This window comes from Talpa occidentalis, unplaced genomic scaffold, assembly GCF_014898055.3.
Source record: "Talpa occidentalis isolate TD23 unplaced genomic scaffold, MPIMG_talOcc4v2.1 talOcc4.7, whole genome shotgun sequence".
Lineage (NCBI taxonomy): Eukaryota > Metazoa > Chordata > Mammalia > Eulipotyphla > Talpidae > Talpa > Talpa occidentalis.
This window is the reverse complement of record NW_023605083.1, coordinates 27,309,150-27,327,740: the sequence shown is the minus strand read 5'-3', so window position 1 is coordinate 27,327,740 and position 18,591 is coordinate 27,309,150. Positions and strand designations below refer to the sequence as shown.

At 41.9% G+C, this 18,591-nt stretch overlaps 1 protein-coding gene and 1 long non-coding RNA gene across 3 annotated transcripts in view; one reads left to right on the top strand and one right to left on the bottom strand.

Moving 5' to 3' along the window:
- The window catches only part of PIP5K1B (phosphatidylinositol-4-phosphate 5-kinase type 1 beta), a 285,967-nt gene extending 279,458 nt beyond the window's left edge, over window positions 1-6,509 (bottom strand). The window contains exon 1 of one of the 2 annotated variants that reach the window (XM_054689118.1): window positions 6,026-6,509. The gene's annotated coding sequence lies outside the window, so the exon portion shown is untranslated. The remainder of the gene's footprint in view (window positions 1-6,025) is intronic. The other variant, XM_054689116.1, reaches the window with a different exon arrangement.
- Window positions 6,510-6,701: 192 nt separating this feature from the next.
- Window positions 6,702-18,591, top strand: part of LOC119232754 (uncharacterized) — a 31,305-nt gene continuing 19,415 nt past the window's right edge. The window contains exons 1-2 of the long non-coding RNA XR_005122194.2: window positions 6,702-7,026; window positions 9,595-9,693. This is a non-coding gene — a long non-coding RNA (uncharacterized LOC119232754). The remainder of the gene's footprint in view (window positions 7,027-9,594; window positions 9,694-18,591) is intronic.

Sequence of the window (18,591 nt, the reverse complement as noted above, 5' to 3'; positions counted from 1 at the left end):
TGCACCCTGAGCCAAACTCACTATTAAGTCATGAGCCAAACTTATTAAGTTACTCTGAGTGCTTGAAAAATGTATTTACCTTATACTTGTAAATAAAAATCAAATAAAAATTTTATATTTAGATTATTTCTGTTAAATAAGAAAAATAAAAAGTCATTCCTAGACATGTTGGTTAAAAATAGATTGAAGAACTGATGAATAAATAGCATGTATGATGAAAAATGAAGAATCACTACAAACCATTGAAACTGTTGTCTCACAGCCTGTCTGATCATTCTAAAATGGCTTGGAAAATAACAGAAGCATTCCAATAATTATGAAACATACCAAGGCTTTGAAGAGTAATATTCACTTGGATGCACACATGTTCACTACACATTTATTATATTCCCACCATTTGCCAGGGCATAGTGCTAAGTTCCAAGAATAGAGAGATACAAGATAAGCCTAAACTTTTACTTTGACAAATATTAACTAAACACCTATGATGAGTTTACCACTCCCTCTGGTTCATCATAGTTTTGCTTCTTTACTTTGTCAACACATGTTGTGACCAAATGATCCATAGATCATGATGACAGGTGTTTTGTTTTGTTTTTTTAAAGAAAAAGGTGTGTTTTTCCCTCCCCTATTTTGACAAGGGAATCTGGTGATGGTTCATGGAGGACATGGTGGTGGGAGAACTATGGGGACTACAATGATCTAAGAAAAAAAGTTAATAAAATTTTTAAAAAAAGAAAATTAAGAATTGGATCTTTCTCATTTAAATGACTACTCCCTCAAAATATTCCTAACACAGTAACCTCACACAATTCAAAAAATATTCAAAAGTTTCAGATTTTATTTTTAAATAAACATTAAGGTCATGTTTTAAAAATATCTTTTGATGATAGACATAACCTTAAAAAAAATAGTGTGTATTAAATGTTGAAAATCCACTACCCAACCTGCTAACTCTACTGCCTTTCCTGTGCCAGACTGTCTGTGAAGCAAAGAAACACATTTTTATGGTTAACTGTAACTATCCTCTTCTCCAACTCCTTGCTCAGCATCACTGGATAGCAAAGGTTAAGTATCACCTTATTCTTGCAAAAGGGATGAACCTCTTCTTGTCCTACCTTTAGTTCTGGAACATTATTCCAGTTCAGTATAATGATGCTCCCAAGGCCCCTACCACCTGCAAGTTCTTTGCTCACCTGAACTTCCACTGAAAGACACCCCCCCCCCAATTTTAACAGCAGCAATGCTTCAGTCAATGCTTTACCTTCCATTACAATTTCACAACTAACTTTCCAAACACACAGAAAATAGGTCTCAAGAACTCACCACTCACCATTTAGTAAACTCCCCAACTATACAGCATCCCACTGTGTATTCAGTTCCATAGACACCACAGATGACTTTCTACAATACACATGTCACAGAGCTGTCCATTCAAATGCAGGTTTGTTTCAACTTAGAATGATAATTTCAATGCACTGTCAATTGATAAACATGCCAACATATCTCAGTCATGATATATGTTTTGAATCATCCTAGGAGTGATCCAAATTGGGTAGGATTTCTGTGTTTTCCTATATCATCTTCTTTTGACTCCTCTGATGAAGCTAGACAGAAGTAAATGAAATTGAGAATGACATACACAGAATCAAGTTTGTTTTTCCTGGCCTAATCCTTTATACTGAAAGGAACCTAACTGAATAAAACACTTCATCAATGGCAGCCAATTGTTTACTACACAGTACTTCGAAAATTTTATCATCAGATTAACTTTAAAGTTTATTTTACAAAAGAAAAATACCAAATAAAATAAAAGCTAGGTTTCCTGGCATTTAAAAGCATTGCCAAAGTTACAACTCCACAAATGAACCACTGAGCTAAGTAGTGTAGGTTCCAACCTGTCAGTTTCTTAAGTAAAAGGACTTCTTCCAACTGCAATTAACATATTTGATACAAAGAGAACATGTTTCTACTACAAATACATTTAAGATTTGATGTTTTACAGAGTAACTAATGTAGTTCTTTCCAACCAGAAAAAAATTTTTTTCCAGGATAAGGTATATTCTGATTTATAATTTAACAGAAATACAAGAAATATGAAAATACAAAATATATACATATTTATAACAATACCAGCTGTATGACAGTGCCACCTTTGGCTCCTGGTTTTATTTACTGAGAAGTTTGGAAAATTGTAAGGTAAATGGAAGTGATCAGGATTTTTCTACCCTCTCACCATTAGCATCAACGATCAACAGCTGTGGTCTTATACGCAAGCCCAATGGGCGCACCTGAGCCCAGAGACTGAGCCTTTAAGGGCGGCATCACAGAGGACATGGCGTGGCAGCAGAGGACCGTGCAGTAGAGGCCAGTGGAGAGACGAGAGAGCGCCAGAGTCCAGAAAGAGTAAAGATTCACTGGGGGTTGGGGGGCTAGGAGGCCTGCCAGCCTGCCCCCCACCTGGTTGCCTCACTATAAATGGTGTAGAAAGATCATTAAAAGCTTGAAACAAGCCACTGAAGGCTCCAGGGCTCCTCCTTTACCCATCTTCCCAGATAACCTACTCTGTGCCTTGCTGGCGCTACACAAGTGAACATACATTTGTATTTCTACTCATATGGTTGCCCCCAAACACTGGCTCAAGACAACTATTAATTCTGAGTCTGTGAGACAGAAGTCAAAAAAACATAGTGAATAGATGAGTAGACATTTTCTCATTAATATCTGATAAGACAAGAATTAAAATATAAACACTAAAACATTTTTTAAAAAGTGATGTTGTACTATTAATGGTTAAACAGAAGTTTTTGGTTAACTCTTGTGTTTCTAAAAGTAAAAACACATAATTCCTGGTATAACCTTAGTATGAACCTTAAGAAACCTGCAGTAGCCCAGGCCCTCCAGCTAATCATGTGTGATAGGGAACAAGTCAATTCACCTCTCAGCCTTAGCTCTGTTACCCATAAAAGGTATGAGTCTCAGAACTAGTTAGTATTTGAATTCTTTATCAGAAAGAAATAAACCTCAACCCCCAATGGCTGAATCTGTTAACAATATTTAAGACCCATTCTGACCCATTCCAATTCTTTATCATCTTTCTTCAAAAAACATAACAACATTACACATCTCCAATAGGAAGTAGGGGTGAAAAAAGGAGAGGATTTTTAAAGGGAATAGAAACTAGGTTGGTTTTGTTAATTAGGTTCCCTCTCTGAAACCACTAACCAGTATTAGCATCTGCTGAAATGTACTCCAGTAGAAAAAAAGTGGTTGATTTCACCATCTCAAGACATATTCTCATTAAATGGTCTAAGTCAGTGTCTAGGAATATACTATTCCTAAAATAGTATACCTAAGGGAGGTGAGGAAGCAAGCAAAAGAGCTGGACACTGATGGCATGAGCCCACTGCCTTCAAGGAGAAACAAAACTGTTTCATGATGCATTCAGGAAGGAGAGCAATGACAGGCACCTGGAGCTGCCAGCATCAGGAAGCACACCTTATAGGTAAATTGTCATGTGTCAGCAGCTGCTGGGAATTGAACAGAATGAGATACTTTGTTTGACAGCATGTGTTTTCTTTATGAGTGATTTCACTCACCTCCATTCTCTTAACAGCTATTTATTGCATGTTTACTAAATGCAAACCCCAAAGCTGGAAGGAAAAAAAACAAAAAAACAAAAAACCTCTGTAGGAGTTGACTGGAAAACTCAAGTAAATCTTGACATGTATTTTAGAGCAGTTCAGCCCTTCAGAATATTTCCAAGTTAAATAGTAACACTAAACCTAAACAATAGAGAAGCTAAGCTAAAGTGCCCCTGGAATTTCCTTTCACTTCATTAAGTGGTATGTGGTCTAGGAGAGAGGGGAGTAATTACAAGTGAAAGAGATAATTAGCTAAATCCTTTAGTTAACACAAGATAAAAAGCTTTCTTTCCCCTGGAGAAAATGATAACATTGGATTACAAATACATTAATAGCATCATAGGATGTTAAAATGAGAAAAAGTTCATTTCATAGGAACCTCTTGTTTTATACGTGGGGGACTTGCGGGTCACAGGTGATATGATTTGACTCAAGTCATACAGTCAAATGTAGTCCCAGAACTAGAGTCCAGATCACCAGTCAATGCCCAACAAGTTGCCATACCCACAATGTGCCCTTGTAATCAAAATGGAACAACAGCATACTCCACAAAGCAATGCACCAGGCATTGGAGTTCTGAGTTCAAGTTTTGTCAACTCAAGGAGGGTAAACATGATAACACAGAGAACCGCCACCATTTGTCTAAACCTTAGTTTCTTCATCTGCAAAATGTGAACAGTAATCCACAGCGAGTGTGAGCAGACCACAATAAATGAAGCACTCTGGCCACTGGAAACACGGGAATACAGAAGCAGCACTATTACCACAAAGAACTCTGCTGTGATTCCAATTCCAGCCACCTTGACAAGTCCCTGTACCTGTGAGCCTTGTGCTCCTCCAGTGAATATGTGGTTCACCATCTTTGCCCTGTCTCTTTCAGAAATGGTCAGAATTTAGTAACAACACTGGAAAACATTTACAAATAGCAAGTTATTGATACAAATGTAAGGCATTACTACTAAATCCCTTTAGTCTTAATTTGCACAAAAATGTATTGTGGTTTTATCACTCAGTGCTTAATGCTTTTCTTCTCAACTATGATATTATACAACAGCTTCAGACTTAGCAGCTTCCGCAGGGGTCCCCCTAAGCCTCCACTAGCCACAAAAAGCTCCACTTCCCTTGGCTCAGAGATCATGCATGATGCTTGCTCAACTTCCCACCGACGTGGGCTTGGCTGAGAACACTTTCCCTCCACCCTCTGCCAGGACCTCCTTTCAGTTGGGAAAAGCCTCCATGAACACTATTTTACTTCACATCAGAGTTATTATGAAACCAACCCTTCTGCTCTCCGCCACTTAAACAATTGCGGAACACTTCAGCCTCTCCATGGAACAAGAAAGAAGTCTGGGTGATGTTTTTCAGCAGAGGGATACCAGGGGGTCCCAAAACCCACGGTCAGATACTGTTGGGGTCTCCTTGTTTGCAGGAGACTAAGGCATTCTGAGGTTCCACCAGTCTCTATGTGCCATTCATCTTAAAGCCAGGGCCCTGGGCAGGCTGAGATGCCCTAGAAAGATATTGGTGATGGGGTGGGGGAAGTATTTTTGCTCTAGAATATTACCTTTTAAAAAAATAAGGCAACTAGCATTGCCTTATTCAGAGCCCTGGTTTCCATAGATGAGAAGAAATCTATCAACCCATCCAAACAACTTCTCTGGAACAGGTTTCTACCCAAACATGTTGGGCGCCAGAGACAAGTGAGCTGGGGGATAAGACATGACAACATGCTTATCTGCATAGATGAGAGATAATATTGTGTCTTCTGTTTTGGCGACTGCTGGCACCCGCATGGCAAACCAAACCCTGGCATTCTCTGTCTCGGTAGCCCCCACACGCCCACCCTCTGCCCCGACTGGTTGAGGCGTCACGTTGGCGGGGCCGGGGAGCGAGGCAGAGGAAATGCAAAAGCGTGTTGCTGCATTTAGGCAGAAACCTTACCGCACCTGTTCAATCAGGCCCCAGAGCCAGAAATGACCAGAACACCGACTCAGAAGCCCTGCTTGATATCTCAGGGCGCCTAGTAAGTTCGCCGCCGTTCTAATACCCGGAGGCGGTGGGCGCTCTCTCCCTATGCTGCCAAACTCAGTCGGTTCCCCAGAACAGGGCAGGGGGCTCCTGCTTAAGTGAAGCCAGAGTGAACCCTGAGTGTCACCGCTGCGGTCGCAGGGATCTGGATGGCGCGAGGGTGGGTGCCCGCGGAGAGCGCGCAACCGTGGTCCCGGCAGAACCAAGGTCCCGCTTGGGTGGCCACCAGCGCCGCGCGAACAAAGTGGGCGCGTGGGGAGACCGCCGGGATTCATCAGAGACACAGACCTCGCCAGCCGGAGCCCAGTAGGAGCGTCTAGGGAGGAGGGGCCGGGGACGCGCAGGAAACTTACCTCACCCGGGCAGCATTCGGGCGCCTCCGCTGTCGAGACCAGTTGCGCCACAGTCTGCAAGTTATCGGGACGTTGTCGCTTCCACCCGGCGAAGGGAGAGCTGTGCAGGCAAGGGGCGGGAGGGCTGGCGGGGCGGGGTCGGGACCGGGGCGCAGCGCCCAGAGCGGGCAGGTGCCGGGGCGGGAGCCGCGGGGCCAAACTCGCCCGGGACGCGCCTCGGCGGGGGCGCGCGGCTGCAAGTGTGCAATGCGCGCGCGCCGCGGCGAGTCTCTGTGTCCCCGCGTTCCCCTCCCTTCCCCGCCAGTCCTCCGGCCAGACTGAGCAGCGACGGCCGCTAGAGCCCTGCAGCTCGCAGCGGCTCCACCGCCTGGCACAGCCCCGCCGCGCGGGGTCCGGGGGTCGCAGGCAGAGAAGCAGCGGCGTCCCGGGGCTCGGGCGCCGAAGACCGCGCAGTGCGCGCCGGGTCCCTGCTAGGCTCGGAGAGAGCAGGCTGCGCGGCGGCTGCCGCGGCTCGGGAAGCTGCAGCCCCGCCCGCTGGCCGCCTAGGCTCTTCCCCTTTTCTCTCCACCCCCTGTCTCCATCCCCGCACGCCCTGCAGGGAAGCCAGACCGGTTTGCAGCAGCCGCGGCGGGAGCCTCAGCCGCAGGCGGACTGGATGCCCGCGTCGGTGCTTGGTGACACGGCGCTCTGTCCCGCGGCTCTGAACCCCGGGTGGAGGGGCACCCTAGATTTGACTAGTTCCTCCGAGGCTCCAGAGCTAGCCAAAGCCTTGCCGGCGGTTACCAAAGGCTTGCAGCCCCGCTAAACTGGGCCGTTTGGAATTGAGTTTCCCTTGAAGTCTGCAACGCCTGGTCGCCTGCCCGCTGCACTCTTCTGGCGGCGAAGCCCGCACTTAAAGCACGGGTGCCCCTTCAGCAGGAAGGGACAGAATAGGATTGCAAGGCGACGGTGTCTCCCCTAAGGACAGCAGGTGTTCCCAGGAAGTGAGACCTACCCAACAGGTAGGGCTTGGGGAGGGGGTCCTAGGAGAGAGAAAACTCGAGGGCCATCAAGAGGAAAGGGCTGTGATGGAGTGGGGGGTACATTCTACTGATGGCGATAAGTGGGCGTCGGGTGTATCATCTCACCTGATGCCAGTCTAATTGTGGAAGGGTAGGGGCCAGATCTAAAGGACTCTGGGGGAATAAAGCGAGTGGAATGGAAGCAATAGCTAAATGTACTTAACAGGAATCGAAAAGGTAATGGATCTTTCCCAGCTGAATGAAACAAGTAGTATTCTCAAGCTCATCACTTCCTCCACCGTAACAAGCACTGATAGAATGAATACTTCTGCCCAAGGAAGACCAGCATTTCTTCAGATGTCCTTGGCTTGTTGGGCCAAATGCATTTTTGTTTGTGAGGCTAATCCCTTTGTTCTTCTCAGCAAATGAACAGGCTTTGCTTTTCAGTTTTCAAATCTTTGTACCTCCTCCACCTGAAGTTTGTTATGGTTTAGTATCAGCTCAGAATGGAGTGCAGTAAGTCCTTGTTAACACAGCTGTCTATAATTCTTAGGCTTATTTTTCAGCCTGCTTCATTCGGATGTGCCTGGTCATTACTGGGACTTCTGGGGAGTCACTTGTTTAGGACCCTGTGACCTGTAGCCAGTTGTTTCCTGCATTCTAGACTCATTGAAATGCAGAGCAGGTACACATATTTATCCATCACAAAGATATTAAGTGACCCAAGGGCCCCGTCAGTTTACTTGACTCCCAATTCCTGAAAAATTACAGAAATATTGGATTAACCAAGTTCAAGACAGGTTAATAGAGGGAGTGATGGAGGTGGGGGGTAGAAGGAACCCTTCATCTTCCCGATATAAATCACTGTGTAGGGGGCAGCATGGCACCACTCTAAGTAGCAGGCTGCCTGGGCAGTGGGACTGGTGATCCCTGATTCCTTTACTCTGCTGCTCTCAGCTGTCTGCTCTGAAATCCAAGGAGTGGAAAATGAATCTGCGAGTGAAAGTGCAGAGTCAGTTCTCTGTATTCGCTGGGAATGCAGAGAAGGTGAAAACAGGTAAAACCAAAGTGAAATCACAATGGATCAGAGGTGGTCACACACGTTACATACAAACGCACTTATATGTGTGTGCACACAGCCCTCCCTTTCCATTAAGATCCTGATTGATTCCCTTCTGTAAAGCACAGATGCAAACTACTCAAGGTTTCCAGACAGAAGTCACAAAGCTGAATGCCCACTGGTTATTTAGAGAGCTAACTCTATTAAATAGCATTCTAAGAAACTCTACCAAGAGCCTTAAGATCATCATTACATGAATTAATTAATGGCATAAGCGGCAATACAATGTGAGACCTGATATTCCTAATTATATCTCTCAGTGACTTGGCCAGAAAACCTTGAAACATTTAAAAATGAGAAGACGCTCCTCTGTTTTACTTAATTTCAAATGTAACTTCTCCAACTGAGTGTAGTAGATATTAAATGCTATTTGCACTCCCCTTGTTATGAGAGACATGCATAGATTCCTTGTAGTAAATTTGATAGCATTAGTAGCCCTGCTCAATGACTTCCCATTATCTGGTTCCTTTCCCTCTAACTTTGTAGTCCTACCCCACTCTAGAATCACCCATATGATTTACTTTGGTAAATGGAAAGCAAACTTGATAGTAAATGAAGTCTTGCAAAGTGTTTGTGCAATGATGAGGTAGCACTACACACCTATTAGAATTTCCAAAATCCAGAACACTGACAAACCAGATGCTGATGAGGATATGGAGCAATAGGAACTGTTATTTGTTGCTTGTAGGAATGCAAAGTAGTACAGCCACAATGAAAAGCAGCTTGACAAACACACAGTCCAGTAATCACTTTACCCAAGGGAATTAAACTTATTTCCACTCAAAACCCTGCACATGGAAGTTTACAGCAACTTTATTCATAATTGTTAAAAAAAATAGAAGCAATCAAGATGTCCTTTCAGTGGGTGAATGGATAAACTGTGGTACACCCAGACAATGGAATATTGCTCAGTACTAAAAAGAGATGAGCTATCAAGTCTGGAAAGACATTACTCAAAGAGGCCAGTGTGAAAAGGCTACTTGTATGATCCCAACTACATGACATTCTGAAAAAAAGCAAAGCTACAGAGCTACTGAAAAGATCAGTGGTTACGAGGAGTTGGAGGGAGGGAGTAATGAATAGGGAGAACAGAAAGGATTTTCTGGGCAGTGAAAATATATGATATTATCATGAAAGGTAGGTGTCATTTCACATTGGTCCAAACCCATTGAACACACAACACCAAGAATGAGCAGTGAAATTAACTATTTGGGATGATAATGGTATGTTCATGTAGTTTCATAAGTTGTAACAAATATACTGGTTTTGTGGGGGATATTAATAATGGGGAAGGCTGATGCTTATGTCCAAGCAGGGGGTATATGGAAAATCTCTGTACCCTCCTCTTTATGTTGCTGTGAACTTAATACTACTCTAAAAATAAAGTCTGTTTTTTAAAAAAAGTTTGTTCATTTCTGCTTTCTTTCTTGGAATTCTGCCATGACCAGGAGAACAAGCCTACTGGAGGAGGCAAGACCCTTTAGAACAGAGCTGAGTCATCACAACTGAAGCCATCCAGACCAGCCAGACCTCAGCTCACTGCAGAGGTAAGCAAGTCCCAGCGAGATTGTTCATGCTTGGTTCCAATCATCAGAATCATGCACCTAACTCATGCATTAATGAGAATAATAAACCTACCTGTCCCTCCTTCCTAGGAGTCCTAGTGGCTGCTTCCTCACCCCAGCTTTGTCCCTGCAACAGTGAAGTGTATTCTCTCTTGGCTTCAGACTCCTGGTCAGTATCATGAATATTAGATGAAAGGCTATGTGAGGTCACTTATAACCTACAGTCTATGATTTCTTAGATACCTGCTGCAACACTTTCAGTGGAGGGATTTTAATTGAATAGGAAGGGCTCAGAACCCTCTAGAAGAGGTACGCATGTACTGCAGCCCTCCCCAAGCAATTCCCAATACCTCAGTACTTTCCCCCTAAGTTTTCCTTAAATTAAAAAAAAAAAAAAAAAACCATGCAACTCTACCAGCCACAAGCTTGAAGGTTGATATTATCTTAACTCTCCTCAAGGCTTGCTGATGTTTACATTCGTCAGACAGAAACAAAATGAAAACTGGAAGCCCAGGGTTAATAGACATATATGTCTGAACCTAAAAAGTTTTCCAACATACCCGATAACTCACCAAAGAAAAATAGAAAATAGCTAAGAAAGATTTCCCTAGAAAATTCATACAAAAATACAAAATTACATGCATGGAGATTGTAACCTTATGAAAAAAAATAAGCACAAGAACAATCCTGAAAGAGAACTCTGAAATATGAAAATCTTGTGCTAGGATGGAGGAATTCTAAGACTTAAAAAAGCTTGATGTTTTCACATTTTAAAATGTGATATGTTATTAAAACTAGTTTATTTTCCACTAGCCTGTAAGATCTGTTAGTATAAATTCCAGTTACTCCTTTTCTTTTCAATCTCCTTTTCTGTTACAGACTCGTGTGCAATACCTCTTCTAACTGTATTTTCCTAGAAGTCTCAAAAACAACATAAAAGTGTTTGACTTGAACAAGAAATGAGAGAATACCACACTGGAGAGGAGGGAAAGAAGGGGGAAAAGTAGAGAACTGGTAGGCTAACACAGAGAACCAAGCTGCATGTTCGAAAACATCCAAAAGGCAGGCAAAATTTGTGCAAACATTTTGTATAACAAGTCTGAACTTGGGTTTTAAGGACCTTGAAAATCCAAGTCTTCAAAAGAGAGAAAGAACCCCCTCTTTGGTTGGAGAGGCCAGTTTACAAGTTTGAAGTGGGGGAAGGTGACAGAAATAAGCCAGCAGTATTCCTCAAAAGTTCACAAAATCTGTTGCAATCATTATACCCTAAGGAACAGTCCAAATAATTTACCTAAAGTCACAAAAAATCCAGCTATGGAACCAGGAATAAAACCCAGGGCTGCCGTCCCAGCTGCAGAACAGGAGGTGAGGAGCAGATGGACCCTGCCTTCTTTATGACTAATCATAGGTTTTTTTCATGTCCAAACCATCTAAGTACTATGTGAAATACTCAGTTTGATTCACATTGCCTTGAAACACTGAAACTTTGTATTGTCGATAGTGAACATATTTGACACCAAATGAGTCAAAATAAAAAGATTGCCAGGTCTAGAACTTCTAGAAAAAGGGAAGACTGAAAAATGGAAAGGTAATGGAGCTAACAAAGACACTCAAGCTTCTTAAATAGAGACAATAGCTGTCTACCCAGTGTGTTGGCATAGCTAACACCTGTCTGTAGTCACTTCAGGAAGTGCTCAGCTCCTCACAGTGAGAGATTACTATGCACCCTATTTGAATGGAACTTTCCTGGGGCCAAGACTTGTAGTTTATCAGCTTCGTTTTTGGATGAAATGTGGTGCACAGGATTCTAATGATAATAAATCCTTTTAGAAGTGAATATTAACTTTAGGCAACCAGTTGAAATCAACCAACTTCAAGCGCGGATGAAGATTTCTCAAATTGTCTGTGACATCTCACCATGTAAATACACCAGGAAGAGACCATTGATTTTTGCTTTTATCTCTCAAAAAAAATCTACTGACTTTCCTGCCTGGGAACCACTTTGGCAGACTCTTATTAGCGAATATCTCCTCTTGGCAGTATTAGAATATGGATGCTTTGCTAGCAAAATGGAGTTCTTATTCTGACACCCCTTTAAAGCTGTTGTCTATAAGCTATCATAACAACCTATAATATTTTTCTGGGTTGAGCAATGGTAAAAAGGCATGTGTTCATCAGGATGTGCAAACTTACATAACATGCAATCCTTAAACTGTAGTGAATTAGTACAATAAAGATTCGTTTTTAGTTCATGTCTCTGGTGGACATGGTTTAAGGGTGGAGTTGGCTTCTTACATTCAGCCATCCAGAGTCCCTGGCTCTTTCCATCATGTGGCATCATTATCTTCAACAAATCCCTGCTCAAATGGAAGAGAGCATAAGATTTTCAAATGCTAGGTGGGGTAGTGGTGAAGGTCCCATCCACCCACATTCCGCTAGCCAGAACTCAGTCCATGGCTCCGCCTACCAGAAAGAAGCCTGGAAAAATATGTCCAGAGCCTGGGTATTCTCTATCCTATGTGATGGATAAAAGATCAATTGGTTGCCTTAAGTTTATTCTAGCATACTTAAGACTGGGGGCGTAGGAGGAAGAATCTTCAGTAGTCAGATTTTTTTCCTCCCTGCCTTGTATTCTGGTGTTTTTCTTGCATTTTTAGATTGGAAGTAGCCTATTGTATCTGTGATTTGGGCACTGCTACCCTGATATGTTTGTGGACAAACAAGGGGGCATAAAGAGTCAACAACCTACAGAAAACTGAACGCTTGAAACAAATTTAAAAAGAAGTTTCTTCTAAAGTCCTTGCCGAGGAGAGTGCTATTGACTTCATTATCATGTAGAAAATGGTCTGTGCAATAGCTTTCAAAGTTGTTGCAACTGGAAATTTTTTGTTCATCTGATGAATGACATTGATTGATTTGCATATGTTGAATCAGCCTTGCATGAAAGTTATTTGATCATGGTGGATGATTCTTTTAATATGTTGCTGTATTCAGCTTGCTATGATTTTGTTTAAGATTTTTGCATCTATGTTCATCAAGGATATCACTCTATAGTTTTTTTTTTTTCTGTACTGTCCTTGTTTGGTTATGGGATCAGTGTAAGGTTGACCTCACAGAATGTGCTAGGGAGCTTTCCTTCTCTTCGGCTTTTTAAAGTGTTTGACTACCTAATATGGATATTAGGTACTCTTTGAATGTTTGGTAGAAATCACAGGAGAAGCCATCTGGTCCTTGGCTTTAGCTCTTAGGAAGAATTTTATTACTTTTTCAATTTCTGCATTGTGATTAGATGATTGTCTAACCTATTTCCTCCTGGTTCAGTCTTGGAAGGTTGTATGTATCCAAACATTTGTCCACTTCTTCCAGTTTTTTTGCATAGAAGTATTTATTGGAGAGTCTTATGAGTCTTTGTATTTCTGTGGAATCTGTTTTAATTTCCAGTCTTTCATTTCTGATTTTGTGTTTTCTGCATCAAATTAAAAAGTTTTCATACTAGACCATTTCTTGGACAGCTGGCCTTGGGCATCTCCACTTTTTCAGGTCTTGCATAAGACCCAGTCATCAAAACTGATAGGATACAGAGGTCCATGTGGAGGCATAAATATCCTAGAAAGTGCAGAGTTATGAGTTACAGCTAAAACTTTCTGGACATGTTTCATATACTTTTTGATTCTATATTTTTGTTTTATGGGTGGTGCAGTGTTCAAAATTAAGGAATGTAACTTTCAAAATTCCATCCTCTTTAAACTCTTTCAGTTCACTTGCAAATCCTGAAGATTTGTTTTGTTCTCTTTGACTGCAATTTGGATGAGATTAGCTAATTTGGACGATATGGAAGAGCATAGAGCTTCACACTATTATACTATAGCTCATAGTAAAAGGCAAATGTAAAATCTGGAGTCTGAAAATGGAACTTATTTCGCATAGTCACCTCCTGTATCAAAACTAGGGCAAGTGCTGGCTAGGATGACAAGGAAATTCTGGTAGCAAAATGTCAAGTCTGCATCAACCAAGGCCTTTTACTTTGGCTAATTTCCTCCATATATCCAGAGCACTCTGCCCAATGAATACCATGATAATCACTGAAGCATTTTATGGAGCATCTGGATTCATGCCTGTGTATGTACAATAAGTTTTTTATAATCCTTTTAAGAAATTCACATATCCTCATTTGCCTTTTGTTGAAGCTACAGTATCTTGCTGACATCTTTTATGTAGGCATTCCCTGCCTCGGCCCTATTAATAATCCTACTTATAAGCACCTCTTACAGTGTTCTAGACTTTTTCATTCCCCCATCATTGGAATACCAGTTAGGTCTACCAATGGGACAGTTTCTTCCAGTTCTGGCATTTCTAGATCCTCCTGATGGAGACAATATTCCTCCTCAATAACCTTCCTTAAAACCATTCTCTGCTTACCTGATGTTAATAGCATTTGTAATATGGGTTATATATTTGCCCAGGTAGAGGGGAGACAAAAATAGAGGAAAACTAATTAGTCATCCTTTTAGGATCCTGCCAGTATGGAGGAACAGAATTTCTCCAATTCAGGAGGTCCCTGTTGAAAAAGGGGTTTTGTCACTAATAGTATCTATCGAGTTGCCCCTATCTGTTCAGTCTAACCACTGGGAATTGGCAAAGAGGGAAATGTCCTACTCCAGGGCAGTTCCTTTGGTCAAATCATGTGCCTTGACTGGTATGAGAAGCTATTATAGTCCTATCCTGGGGGCGGGGGACAGTGAGGCCTTCAGAGTCTTTGTAGCCTCTCCAGGTGGGATGTTGGCCTCTTGAAAGGAATTCTCCACTGGTGGGTTAAAAAATTTCTAGTAAGTTATGTTCCTCCTCTTCCTGCTCTTCCCTTAAACAGCTATTGGGGAAAGGGAAGGCTGTTCCCTGTTCTTCTTTGTACCAACAAATCAAAATCTAATTCAGAGCGAAACTTAAAGGCACACATATGTGGGAGTTTATCCCATCTGTCTGATCTACAAAATGTCTTCAATTGTAGAGTAGTCTCATAGTTCAAAGATCCATCAATAGGCCATTTATTTCCTGACTCTAGCATATATGTAGGTCAAGCAGAGTTACAGAAAAAGAAAAAACACTTCCTAGACATTAACTTACAACTGAATTAACTTACAACTGACATTAACTTACAACGGAATTTGTTCCAGTCAGCCAGAATTTGTTCAGTGAACTCACAGCCAGAATAAAGGCTCATCTCCTTCTGAGCAAAATACAGAGTTGTAGAAAATGCTAACACATCATACTCAGAAGCCCCCCCCAGAAGAAAAAAAAAAATCCTAACTTAGAGACTGAAAACAAGCCCCGTATGTCTGCCTACAGAATCTCCCATAAGACAAAAATCAGCTATCATACACCAGACCGTATCAGATCTCCCCAAACAGAACTTAGAAGTAGAGGAGGGAGGAGGACAGATGCCTAAATTAAAGATTGAACCCATGTCTGAATCAAAATACACGCAAAGAAAATTTTAAATCAAGCCCAAACTTTTCTAAATTAGGAAAAGAAAAATCCTGCCATGTGTTCAACAACTGCAAGGTGCTTAGGGTAACCAATGCAAGGAAGAGACCCTGGTGCTGACAACCACAGTTGTCTGGTCCCACTTTAGGTGCCAAGCTGAGTAATCGCAGGGTAAACAGGGTTGACATGATTGGTGGGTCTTCACCCATACTCTTATAAACACAGGACACTAGTCAAAAGCAGACCCATGCAGGAAACAACCACGTGATGCATTTACACCGGGAGTAAAAACAGGGAGAGGTGAGAGAGAGAGGGACCTTGAGGCTGGCACATGGTACAAAGCCATCTGTCCTTCCCTAGATAGCATCCACCGAGCAGAGATCGAAGTCCAAGCTGAAGCAGCGCATGGCAAGCTGGCAGGTTTTCCACAGTCTCCTCACCAGTGGTTTAACTGTCAAAAGTGACAACTGCTTAGTTGCCAAGAGCCCCAGCAGAGTAACTGCCAGAAACCTCAGCCAAAGTCCCAGTTCTGCCCATATTTCCCACCAGCCCTTCCTCAGAGGGTAGAGTCTGAGAAGTTCCAATTTATTCCATCACATTGGCTATGAGCACCACCCACTGGCTCAGAGGTCGAGCCTCACAGTTCCTCTTAGAGTTCCACTTCAATAAAATTCTGACTCTTTCCACTCTGTTCCTCTCTCCTATGCATGCCCTGGGCCAAAGGCTGGCCATCTCTTGGGTGGGAAGCCACAGGAGCCTTTTAGTCTTCTAGCTTTAACTCTGATTAAAAATCCAACAATATGCAATATGATCTTTAAAACAATGACTATTAGATCTTGTCACTCTTCTGCTTAAAATTTTCCAAAGGTGTCTTAGAATAAAAATTAACTGTGGTCTGCAAGGCCTTACATAGTCTGATGACAAGGTAAAGATCTTCAGTGTCACTGCCACACTCTGTCCCTTGCTCCCAGTTTCCAAGTGTACTTGTCTTTTTTTCTGTCTCATGAACATGCTAAACTATTTTATGCTTAGGGAAGTTAAACTTGCTGTTTCCCTCTATTGGGTAAACTCTTAACCTGGATAGTCCCTGGTTATCACTTCACTTCATATAAACCTGGACTCCTATGTCATTTCCTAGAAAAAGCCTTTCCCAAACACTGCACTGATAGATTCATGGTAACTACTGGTGTGCATGCACATGCACACGTACACATACACACACCAGTTTTATTCATTATTTTAATACATATGAGGTGAGGAATTTAGAATAGCACATTATGTCTTTAATATAATTAGGTATCATTTTGTCCCACTGTAATACTATCATCTCAATTTCTCTTGCATAGTTATGCATTTATTTTTCTATGGTTGTTCTACCCTTTCATGCTGTTAGTTCATAAGGACTTTGGTTATTTTGTTCATTTTTTATCTACATGTCTAGCATCTCGAATAAAGCCTGGCACACAGTAGTTGCTCAATAACAATTGTTCAAAGAATGAATTCATTATAGAAAAAATATATCACACACACACACACACAAAGACTAGAAGATAACTATCAATAACTGAGCAGTGGGATTGTTGGAGAGTTCTGTTTTCTTCTCTCTGGAGTTTTAGATATTCTGAATTATTACAAAGATCATGTAATCTTTTCAAGCATAAAAAATGAATATATTTTTACAAAAAGATATGTTGAGAGGCCACAGGAAATATCAATTGATTGATCTGCAGGCACATGTCAGTTTGTAACCTCTGACTCTCTTTTGACCACTTCTTAAATCAGAAGTCATCTGACATTCTTTAGAGAGAACGCTCAGGGCTGCATCCCTTAGTGTGTGGACAGATTTGCAGGCCCTGGTAAAAACCCCTGGGAGGTCTGCAAGTCTCATTCCATCAGGGGCCACGTGCCATGTGACCAACCACCCGCCTCTTTATCTCTATGCAGCTCCTTAAATCATGAGTTCCGTTTGGCTCCAGACCTTGACACTGTGGAGGTCAGCCAAGGTCAGGGCTCCAGTGAGAATGACTCACACCCTGCTCCATGCTCTCTGATGGGCACAGAATGGAGCATGATGAACACTGTGATTTTCCATGCTCAGCTCCTAAGAGGTGAAGCTCATTCCCTGAAACACTGATCCATGAAAAACAAAAAAACAAACAAACAAAAAAACCAACCTGAAGCAGTCACCAAAATGGTGTTTGGCATTTAGGAAAAAAAAAAAAAAAAAAGGCTTCTACTGTTTGGTTCTAACCAGTGTGGTTCTGATTTAAAGACTACTGTTCTATGGGAACAAGCTTTTCAGACTTCTTTGAGGGAGGGCAATCATTACGATTTAAAAAATAGTAAGAATTATTGTGAAAGACTGCAGACATACATACAAGTACTAACAATAATACCATAAACTATTGTCACCCTATGGTCAAGCTTAATAAGATTTCTATGTGTCTCGCTTCCTTTGGAATTCCTTCCCTAAAAAAATGTCAGATTCTGTATACCCACTGAAAATTCCATTCCGCTCCTTCCTCTCTAATGAAAATCAGTATCATAAAGTTGCTGTTTATTATTTCTCCTAATGGTTTTATATATCTATATATTCATCAACTTCATTGAATTGTTTTGCTTGTCTTAAGCCTTTTTATAAAGGTTACCACATCTCACATATCATTTTACAACTCTCTATTGCTGTTGTTTGACATCATTATAAGATTTGTCTTTGTTGAATCATTGATGGGTCAGTTTTATGTGTCAACTCAGTTTGGCCTCTCTTATTCAAAGAAACACGAAGCTAGGTGACATGAGTTGACTTTAAGTAAAAGATTACCCTAGATAACTTTGGAGGGACCCAAATCAATCAGTTGAAAGGCAGCAAGAGAGGCTTCTCTGAGGAAATTCTATGTGCAGACAGCAGCTTTAGCTCATGCTTGACAGTTTCAGCCTGTCCTTCCTAAACAACCTTCCCCATGGATTTTGGACTTGCCTAACCAGGTCCACAATTTTGTAGGTCATTCCTTGCAATAAATCCTTGACTATATATCCTCTCTTGGTTCTGTTTTCTGGTTGAACCCTGACTGATATAGGTATCGCTGATTAATTTCTTTGCACTGCTGTATAGCAGATGTCAAAAACTTTTCTCTTTTTTTTTTCAAGTTTTTTTTTAATTTTTTTATTTATACAAGTACTGGGGTACAGGTCTGATGTGCGGGGGGTAGTGGGGTGAGAGGATTCACCAGAGATAGAGCGGGGAACAGAACAGGCAGACTGACGAAACACACTGCTGAGGGGAGCAGCGGGCGAGATAAGAGTGATCTGCCGCGCCATGTGGGATTCTCGCTGCCCTGCAGGGATCGAACCCATGCTGCAGAGGCTGCAAACAGCTTCACAGTGCAGTGCTCAACCACC